Source organism: Physcomitrium patens, chromosome 2 (assembly GCF_059467195.1).
Source record: "Physcomitrium patens ecotype Gransden chromosome 2, ASM5946719v1, whole genome shotgun sequence".
Classification (NCBI taxonomy): domain Eukaryota; kingdom Viridiplantae; phylum Streptophyta; class Bryopsida; order Funariales; family Funariaceae; genus Physcomitrium; species Physcomitrium patens.
Window position 1 is genome coordinate 15,539,133 of NC_143411.1, and position 11,547 is coordinate 15,550,679.

Below are 11,547 nucleotides of genomic sequence, written 5' to 3' on the forward strand. Positions count from 1 at the left end.
ATCACATGGTTCTAAGGTTTAAATTAACATGAATAGATATTTTGTAAAAATATTGAGTGGACAAGATGTTGCCAAAGGATTTAAAAATAGAAACTTCTATTTTATTGATTGTAAGAAGGCCATTGGAATAGAAGGATAGCATTTACTAAGTTTTTATAAAATTAAGACAAGTTTGGTATTTGACATTAACAACTTCATCATTTGAATGTCAAAAGTATGAAAGAGCTATAATCTATAGTAAGTGGCTTAGATCTTTGTCAATTTAGTCACAATGCCAGGATACATGCTTGTAAAGGATGTATACAAGGTAAACAAAAAAAGGCTTTATTTGCAAGTAGAGTTGCAACTTATACTAACAAATTGTTGAAGATTGTGTATTTTGATGTTTATAGACCAATGAAGACACCATTAATAAGAAGAGAAAGATATGTTTTTACATTTATTGATGATTTTTCAAGGAATATATTGATTTATATTTTCAAAGCCAAGAATGATTGTCTTTCAAGTTTTAAGGAATTTGAGATACATGTGGAGAAGTAATGTGAATGTAAGATTGATGTATTATATAGGAATAATAGAAATGAGTATATATCAAAGCAATTTAATGAATTCTTGAATGTTCAACATATTACAAAATAATGTCATAGACATATATATTTATGTAGATAAGAAGTATTGGATAGAAAATAAATATAAGTAGATTTGATATTAACTTATAGTAAAGCATCTTAGAAGCTTTATAGATGCATATTTGATTTTATATCTCTATAGTACATATTAGAAATATGTGAGATTTTGACTTTAAAATTATTAGCAAGCTCGTGAAGATCTATAAAAGTTACAAATCTATTATCATTACAATAGTTGTCAAACTCTATGCCAAAAAATTATACAATTGAAAAAAACAAATAGATCAAGTTCACAATTGAATGCAAGAAGCTTTTTTTTTACAAGTATGAAGTAGATAAGGATAAGTAAGTTGGAGAAGTTTGATAGAATAAGATCAAAGTTTTAAAGGATTCTACAATAAATAAAGCTCTTTCTAAGGTTACATCATTTTCAATACTTTGATAGATTTATTCAAGTTGTATTTATAGATATAATTTTATTTAGGAGTTCTTTTCTTTTACTTTTTATCTTAGATAAAACAAAAGATTTATGGCTCTTTTATAATCTAAATTTATTTTTAGAAGTTTTTATACCAATAATTAAAAAAAGTGATCAAAAAATAGTAGTAGAAACCAAAATCCTATCTTTAAAATAAAAATCACTATCAGCTATTATATATGGAGTAAAATTCAAAAATCTTACTTACAATATGGATTGGAATAACATAGATGTATGTGGCTTATAACAGACTTAATAAGATCACTATCAAAAATATGTATTCTTTATTTTTAATTTTAAGATTTTTTAATTAATTTAATTAAATAAAGTTTTATAAAAATTAGATCTATTAAATGTATATAATCTTGTACACATTAAATAAGGAAATAAATGAAAAATTATGTTTCAAACTAGATATAGGTATTTCAAATATAATATCATATCTTTTAGATTCACTAATGTACCAACTACTTTTCAAAATCTAATGAATGATATCTTTAGTGAATTTCTTAATGACATTATTGTCTATTTTTTTGATGATATTTTAATCTGTTCTAAAAATATAAAAAGCATAAACTTCATATTTTTCATATCTTACAAAATTTAAGAGATGTAAGATTATATACCAAAATAGAAAAGTATATATTTCATGCTACTCAAATTATTATTTTAGAATATATCATTTTAAACAATGGCCTCATGATAGATCTTAATAAGATCCAAATTACCATAGATTAAGAGATCCCAAAAATATCAAAGATGTATAATATTTTTTAAGATTTTTTAATTATCAGTAGATCTTCATCAAAAACAATTGTCAAATTACTGCTCCTCTTACACATTTGACTTATAAAGATAAATTTAAATACGATAAAGAAGCTGAAAGATTTTTTAAAGCCTTAAAGAGAATCTTTATTTTTATACTAATCTTATATTGCATTGACTTTTTTATTATATTTTTTTGAAAATAGTCACATTAGACTTTGGTATAGATATTGTATTGTGCCAAATAAGAGCTAATAACAAGCTCTAGCTGATTTTTCATTTTAAAAAAATTCAATAATTGGGATCAATTACAAGATCCACAAAAAAAAGCTTCTTATAATTGTGGATTCATTTTAAGAATAATATCATTATTTAGAAGGTGCTTCTAATTTAATCATAGTATATATGGATCATAAAAATATCAAGTATTTCATGTTAGTACATGTAATAAATCATTGTGAAGCTCATTGGAACATGTTTTTATTAAGATTTGATTTTAAGATCACTTATTAAGAAAAAAGAACAAGGTTTCTAAGATGTCTTTTTTAATTATTTTTATTTTATACCAAAAAAAAATGTAGCTTTTAATTAATAAAGAATAATTTTTTGAAGCTCGAGAATTTTCATCTTTGAGTAATGAAATCAACATTAATTGTTGATTCAACCTTTTGTAAGCAAGTTTAATCAAATATTTTCTTTGATCTTCTAATTCATGATATTAAGAATAATATTTTTAAGTCTTATGATACTTCTAAGTTTGAGTTCATGAATAATCTATCCAATTTCAAAGAATCATTATATATTCTAGTATGCAAAGCATTAATATATGTTTGTCAAGTTTTTCATAATTTTTTAGCAACCAAACATTTGAAATATAATAAGATTTTAGATCTAAAATCTACAAATTTTTTGTAGCTTCAAATGTGGAAGGTAGTCAAAAACTTTGTACAATCATGTGACAACTATTTAAGATCAAAAACTCCATGTCATTGATCTAATAGACTTCTTCAGCCATTAAGTATTTTAAAATAACCAAATTCTTTTATTTTTATGGATTTTATGACAAATCTTTCAATAACAAGTTCTAGTGATTTTATATTCATAATAATAGATCATTTAACTGAAATAATATATTTTGTATCATGTAAAAAATCTATCACATGTCCAAAAATAATTAAGCTTTTTATTGAAAATATCTAGTCATGGATATATACATTTATTCCAATAATTATTTATATAATTAGGTAGAAGTAGGTAAATATAGATTAATTTCATAAAGTCTTCTAAAAAAGCTTTTTAGAAGCTTCATAGATGCAATTTTGACTTTAGATGTATTTACAAGATAGAAACTTAGCCAACAAGTTAATCATGTGTTGGTAGCTTGTAGGACAAATTCAACATTGTTAAATCATATGGCTAATAAAGTCAACATGTTTTGAAGGTCCTATAGAATATTGCCACATAGCTCCTACTTAAGAGTATATATAGAGGCAAAAATGAAGCCTTCTTCATTCATATCAATGCCTTTCTAGTTCTTAGTCTTGTTTTAAGACTTTCTAATCTTTTTGTTTTTGGCAATAGCTATTTCAATTCAATATTATATCATTTATGGATGACTTTTTAGTTCTTTTCACTGATACAAGAGTATATTAAAGATTTTCTTTCTTCAAGATTCATGTCTCTAATAGTTTGATAAGAGTACTAACATACTATTCTTGTCTTATTTTAGAAGTGAATAGATTATTCTACTTCTTTTATTGTATTTTGAAGGTTACGAACTACTCATCTTTAAACAAAAAATCTTATTTTTTAACCTTGATCTTTTCCTTAAAGACAGTAGATTATCCTTCTTTATAGAAATTTTATTAGAGGTTGTGAATTACCCTCCTCTAATATAACTTTTTGGATTTTTTGAGTTGTCTATAGAAGGAAAGATTATGGATGCTACTCCTAGTAGAAGTGTGAATAGATTTACAACTATTGTGGATCTTCATGAGCTTGTCAATATTCTTAGGGTAGAAATTTCATGCATCACCAATATCAACCATAGAAGCACTACTTCTATACCTATGAAAGAAGTCTAGAGTCTATGTCAAGAAGTCGTATAATTGAGAGAAACAAGTTGATTAGCCTCACAATAAAATTTAGGGGGTTTTGCTTCTACAAGTTCAAGAGAGATAAGAATTAATATGCTCAAGAAGTTTAATGGAACAAGATCAAAATTTCGAGGGTTATTATAATAAGTTAAGTTACACTTAAGGTTACACCCTTTCCAATATGCGGATGGATTTACTCAAGTCCGCTTTATATGCACACTTCTATCTAAAAGTGCTCTTTCTTAATTTATACCTTTGATGGAAAATGATTCACGACTTCTTTATGATTTAAATTCATTCTTAGATGTATTTATAATTATATTTAGAGAAAATGATCAAAAATAAATAGCAAAGACCAAACTCTTATCTTTACGATAAGGATCATGATGAGCCATGGCATATGATATTGAATTCCAAAACCTCCTTTGCGATATAGACTAAAATGACAAAGCACTTATCAGTCAATTTTGATATGAATTAAAGGATAGTATCAAAGATTTATTACTAACAATATTGAAAGTAAAATCTTTGAAATAATTTATTGCTTAAGCCATTGCATGTAACAATCAATTACTTAAAAGGTGTCAAAAAGTAAGACTTGTCTAAAGAAGAACAAGTCAAGTAATGGCAGCAACTCTTAAGATTTTTGAAATATATTCAACAAGGCCGGAACCAATGAAAGTTGATATGATACATTTTAAATCTCTCACGGAGCAAAAAAAGATTCAACATTGTGAAGAGGGTTTGTATTTATATTATGGAGAAGATAAGCACACTACTCAATATTGTTCATAGAATCAATGCAATTACAAAATGAGAAGCATAATTACCAAAGAAGATGATGTGTTGGAAAACAAGTTTCTCCAACTACAATAGGGATAGTGTGACTCAAATCATGTACAACACCTAATAAAGGTTGTATTCTCTCCTCAATTCCCTCACCTTGTTTTATAATAGATGTATGTTTATGACCTAAAAATCACAAAGTCTTTATCTTATTAGATTCAAGAGCCTCAGCCTATTTTATAGACAAAGATTTTGTCAAAAATAAAAAAAATACCTTTATTAAAGAAAATTAAACATGTACATATAAAAGTTATAGATGGTTGTTTATTATCTTCTAAAAATATTATCCATGAGACTATTCTTTTAGATGTAGCAATTAAAGATCATAACACCATAGTAGTATTTAATGTAATAAGATCTCCCTCCAATTTGGTTATTTCAGGATTATCATAGCTAGAAAAATATAAGCTTCAAATAGATTAGATTTTTCATAATCTTAACTTTTTTGGTAGTATAATCCAAGATTGGATTAGTGAATTAAAGTACATAAGTTTAATATATCCAAATCTTTACTGATAGGTGCGAGAACTTTGATACATGCTACAAAAGAAAGATCATCTTTTGCTATATATACTACATCCATTTTTATTGATAGAAAAATATTAAGTCATGTTCCTAGCCAATATCAAGAATTCTAAGTCATTTTTTAAAAGAAGAATGTAGATATTCTTCTAGAGCATCGACTTTATGATAGTTCAATTGATCTGCAAGAAGGAGCTCAACTATCATTTGGACCAATCTACAGCTTATCGCAGAATGAGTTGGTTGCATTATAGGAATATATTGATGAAAACTTGGCAAAGAACTTCATATGTAATTCTAAATTTCTAGTTGGGACTCTTATCTTATTTGTGAAGAAGAAAGATGGATCTTTGTGGATGTGTAAGAATTATTGAGGACTCAATAAGATCAATATCAAAAATAGATATCCTATGCCTTTGATTTTAAGACTCCTTGATCAATTCAATCAAGCAAAGATCTATACTAAAATAGATCTACAAAGAGCATACAACTTAGTTTGCATTAAAGAAAGAGATGAATGGAAGACTATTTTTTGAACTAAGTATAGATATTTTGAATATAATGTCATGCCTTTTGGACTCTCAAATATATCAGTCTCTTTTCAACATCTTATGAATAATATTTTTGTAAGTTTTTAGATGATTTTGTCATTTTTTTTTAGATAATATTCTAATCTACTCTAAAAATATAAAAAAATAAGAACTTCATGTTTGTCATGTATTATAAAAACTTAGCGATGTAGGATTATATGCTAAGTTGGAAAAATATATATTCTACACTATTCAAGTTGACTTCTTAAGATATATTATTTATTAAAGTAAAAGTAGAAAATATTACCTTATATAGGATATTATCTTAGGTAAGTTATTAGTGGTCAAAGATTTTACTCTTGGTATATGGTAAGAGCATCCAATGGATATAGAATGAAGTCATGGACCAAGAGTGAAAGTCAAAAGGACAAAGTATTAACAAAGGAATATCCAAAGACTAAGTATGAGTCATTAGTGTATGTCATAGGTTACCCTCGTAGTTCGTGAGATGCCAAAAGATCCTAAGAGTATGTGTGTAAGATATAAGAGTAATTAATATTGGACATAGGATACTCTTGGGACTCGTGAGATGCCAAAAGGATCCTAGGGCCATGTGTGTAAAAATCAAAGAATAAACATTGTCTTTTAGGGCAGTAATTACTACCTATAAGTAATGGGTGTTGGAAGTGAGAGATATCTTACTCCATACTCTCTTTGTGTACAACCTTGCTAATACTAAGTATTGTGTCTTTTAAGTACTTGTTTTCTTTATAGGTTATAGACCCACACACCTTTACTTGTGAGTTTTGAAGTACTTTGAAGTCTTTCTTGTTGTAAGGAGTAGATCTTATGGTTATTGCTGAAGTTTGAGTTTATTATCTTCTAATCCTTTATATGCATCTAGTTGTTGATGTAATTTTACTCTTATTTATTGTTAAGTGCACTTATAGTCTTTGTTTTTGTTTGACTCGATATAATGATGTTTTAAGACTCTAGTGTTATATTTTTTTGCTGAGATTTATCATTGGTGTTCTAACTTTGTACTTTCATGTACTTAACTTCTTAAGAGATTATTCTATTTTTCACAAGAGAAAAGAGGGGTGATTGAAGAGTGGCAAAGCTTATACAAGAGGTTCAGATAGAGTGTAAGACTTGTGAGAAGTCTAATATATGAAGTTGAGAGTGATACAAGAGTGAAATCACTTGTTTACTTACAAAGAGGGCATTTTGGGTTTCTAGGGCAACAACAGCTTTTTGTTGATTATGAGAGTTCTATATCTTCTTTTCTTGATTTTCATTCACACATCCCTTCTTTAGACATGGCTTCAAGTGAGGGTGAGAGCTTGAGAGTGATTGAGAAGTTTAGGAGTGACAACTTTTACCATTGGAAGAAAAAAATGGAGCTTTTGTTGGCTTCATTGGACCTTTGGAACATTGTTGATGAAAGTAAAGACCCTCCAAGTGACAATGTTGATATCAAAGTAAAGAAAGAGTATAAACATCGTGAAAGGAAGGCTTTTGAGATGATTGCAACAAACCTTGATGATGCCAACTTTTCACATGTTATAGCTTATAATAGACCAGCGAAAGCATGGAAGACTCTTTGCAACATCTATGAGAGTAGAAACCTTGCCAACATCCTTTGGACAAGGAGGAAATTCTTAACAGTAAAGATAGAAGAAGGAGATGACCTCATGGCTCATGTTAACAAGATAAAAGCACTTGCTAACCAACTAGCAGTTGTTGACAAATCAATTGATGATAAGGACATTGGATTGATATTACTCATGAGCCTTTTCAAATCCTACAACTATCTCATTGTGGTATTTGAGTCCATCAACATGAAGGAGCTTACCATGAACTATGTCATGTCAAGACTTGCTTATGAAGTGACCAAGAAGAAAGAAAAGGAGCTTGCAAGTGATGATTCGGCTCTATTTTCAAGACAAGGCAAAGGTAGCTATTCTCACCAACTTGATAATTCAAAAAGTAATATGAAGAATTACTATATTTGTGAGAAACTAGGTCATTTTGCTAGAAATTGTTACAAGACAAAGAAAGAAGTGTGGGAGAGTGGGAGAATACTAGTGATAGTTTTGGTGGAGATGAGTATGCTTTCATGGAAAAGGAAGGAGCCTCCATGGCTGCCATGTCAAAGTGGATTATAGATTCAGGTGTTATTAAGCACATGACACCATACAAGTATTCATTTGATACTTATGAAGAAATTCTAGCAACAAAAGTATGGTTGGGAGACAATAGCATGGTACAAGCCATTGGAATTGGTTCCATTGTAGTGGAGATTGTTGTGAAGGACCAAATGAAGAGGATCAGATTGAAAGAAGTCCTACATGTGCCAAAAATGAAGAAGAACCTCCTTTCATTGAGCAAACTTGTATCACATGGTTGTAAGGTTTAATTTGACATGAATGGATGTTTTGTCAAGATATTGGATGGCTAACATGTTGCCAAAGGCCTTAGAGATGGAAATCTCTACTTCATCAATTGCAAAAAGGTGAATGGAGTTGAAGTGGCGGCATTTGCTGATTTTCCACAAGATCAAGCCAAGTTTGGAATTTGACATCAATGACTTGGTCATTTGAATGCCAAATACATGAAGGAGATCCAATCTATAGTAAGTGGCTTGGATCTTGGTCAATTCAACCACAATGCCATGACACTTGCTTGTCAAGGATGTATACAAGGTAAACAACAAAAGGCTTCATTTCCAAGTGGAGTTGCAACACGTGCAACAAAATTTTTGGAGATTGTGCACTCAGATGTTTGTGGACCAATGAAGATACCATCAATTGGAGGAGCAAGGTACTTTGTTACATTCATTAATAATTTCTCAAGAAAGGTGTGGATTTACATCATTAAAGCTAAGAGTGAATGTTTCTCAAAGTTTAAGGAATTTAAGGCTCTTGTAGAGAAACAATGTGAGTGTAAGATCAAAGTATTGAGAACGGACAATGGACGTGAATACATGTCAAAGTATTTTGATGACTTCATGAAAATTCAAGGTATTGCAAGACAAATCTCTACTCCTTACACTCCACAACAAAATGGAGTTGCTGAAAGAACAAATTGTACCATTGTGGAGATGGCAAGGAGTATGCTTCATACACAAAACCTTGGGCATGAGTATTGGGCGGAAGCTGTGGTAAATGCGGTGTACACAAGAAATAGGTACCCTACAAGTGCACTTATATCAATGACTCCACAAGAAGCTTGCAGTGGAAAGAAACCTTATGTTTCACACATGAGGATTTTTGGATACATTGCTTATGCAAAGGTACCAGATTGTATGATGTCCAAACTTGATGTAAAAGGTACAAAATGTGTATTTGTTGGATATTGTGAAGGTACCAAAGCATATAGGCTAATGTGTTTAGAAACCAAGAAGATCATCAAAAGTCGTGATGTAGAGTTTTTGGAGCATAAGAGTACTTTTGAGCACTTAGAAGAGTGTCCAAGTGGAAGTAAAGATATGTTTGTGGACACATCTTTAAGTTCAGCAAAGAAAGAAGAAGAAGAAGATGATGATGACAATGAGGATGGAGAAAATAGAAGTCAAAATTAAGTACCAAAGAAGCTAAATCATAGTGTGCCTTCAATTGCTAGAACCAACAATGAAGACATTAAAGATATTGAAGGTAATGATGATGATGAAGAATATCAATCTTTAAGTGAGAAAAGACAAGCACTTCAATACAAGAAGGATGGAATGCAAGAAGAAGGGTCTTCTTCAAATGAAAAGAGATATCCTTTGAGAGAAAGAAAACCACGTGGTGAATGGTGGAAGGATCACATCTTTCCTCAAGTAAGTGAAGAATATGCCAATATTATACTTCTTACTGATCCGTTGAATTTATGTGATGCAATGAAGTCCACGGATGCATTGAAGTGAAAGAATGCTATGGAAGAAGAATACAAATCATTCATGGACAATGGAACATGGAAATTGACTCAACTTCTATCAAATCGATCTTCAATTGGTTGTAAGTGGGTGTTTAGAACCAAAAGGGATGCAATGGACAATATTGTGAGATACAAGTCTAGATTGGTTGCCAAAGGCTACTCACAAGTTGCTGGTGTAGATTTCAATGAGACATTTGCTTCTATGGCCAAATTCACCACTATTAGAACCATTGTGGCAATTGGGGCAGCAATGGATTTGGAGATGCATCAAATGGATGTGAAGACGGCTTTCTTGAATGGAAGTTTGAAAGAAGATATCTACATGGATCAACCTCAAGGATTTATTAAAGAAGGCAAACAACACCTTGTTTATATGTTGAAGAAATCCTTGTATGGACTAAAGCAATCACCAAGGGCATGGTACCAATGCATTGATACATTCTTTGTGAATGAAGGATTTAGAAGGAGTGAGGCTGATCATTCCTTATATGTGATGCAATCAAATGAGTTCATATTGATTGTCATCCTCTATGTTGATGATTTGATCATCTTAACCAATACATTGAAGATGATGGATTGGTTGAAGGCAAAGTTAGAAAAGGAGTATGAAATGAGTGATTTGGAAGAGCTTCACTATTGTTTAGGAGTGGAGTTTGTAAGAGATCGTGCTAAGAAGACCATTACAATGAATCAAAGCAAGTACATTGAAGAAGTATTAAAACAATTTAATATGGAGGAGTGTAAGCCTATTAGAACACCATTAGAGGCAAATTTGAAGTTGATGAAGCTCACGGATGAAGAGTTTGCTGAAGTTGAAGGTCAAATACAAGGTGTTTCATATAAGGCAGTAGTAGGCTCACTTATGTATGCAATGGTTGGCACAAGGGTGGATCTTGTATATGCAATGAGTGTTGTGAGTCAACACATGTAAAAGGCTGAACCAATCCATTGGACAACCATCAAAAGGATCATGAGGTACTTAAAAGGTACTTTGAACTTCAAATTATGCCTTGGAGGTGATAACATTAGTTTGCATGGTTATTGTGATGCAGATTGGGCTAGAGATGCAAATGATAGAAGGTCAACAATGGAGTATGTATTCTTTGTTGGAGTAGGAGCAATGTCATGGAATTGCAAGAAAAAACCAACAATTGCAAGGTCAACATTGGAGGCAGAGTATATGGCAGCAAGTCATGGCGCAACGGAGGCAACATGGTTAAGACAACTTTCGGAGGACATTGGAGATGTATAAATGGAAGCAACTCCAATGGAGTGTGACAATCAAGGATGTCTTATATTTACAAAGAATCCAAAGCATCATTCAAGGACCAAGCACATTGACATTCAACATCACTTTATAAAAGAGAAGATTGAAATGGGAGTGATTGATATGAAGTATTGTGCAACGGAGGACATGCTTGCTGATTTATTGATAAAAGCATTAGTAAAGGATAGACACCACATGTTGACAAAGGCATTAGGCTTAAAAGGCATTTGACCAATAGCAAAGTGAGAGTATTAAAGTAAAAGTAGAAAATATTACCTTATATAGGATATTATCTTAGGTAAGTTGTTAGTGGTCAAAGGTTTGACTCTTGGTATATGGTAAGAGCATCCAATGGATATAGGATGAAGTCATGGACCAAAAGTCAAAGTCAAAAGAATAAAGTATTAACAAGGGAATATCCAAAGACTAAGTATGAGTCATTAGTGTGTGTCATAGGATACCCTCGTAGTTCGTGAGATGCCAAAGAATCCTA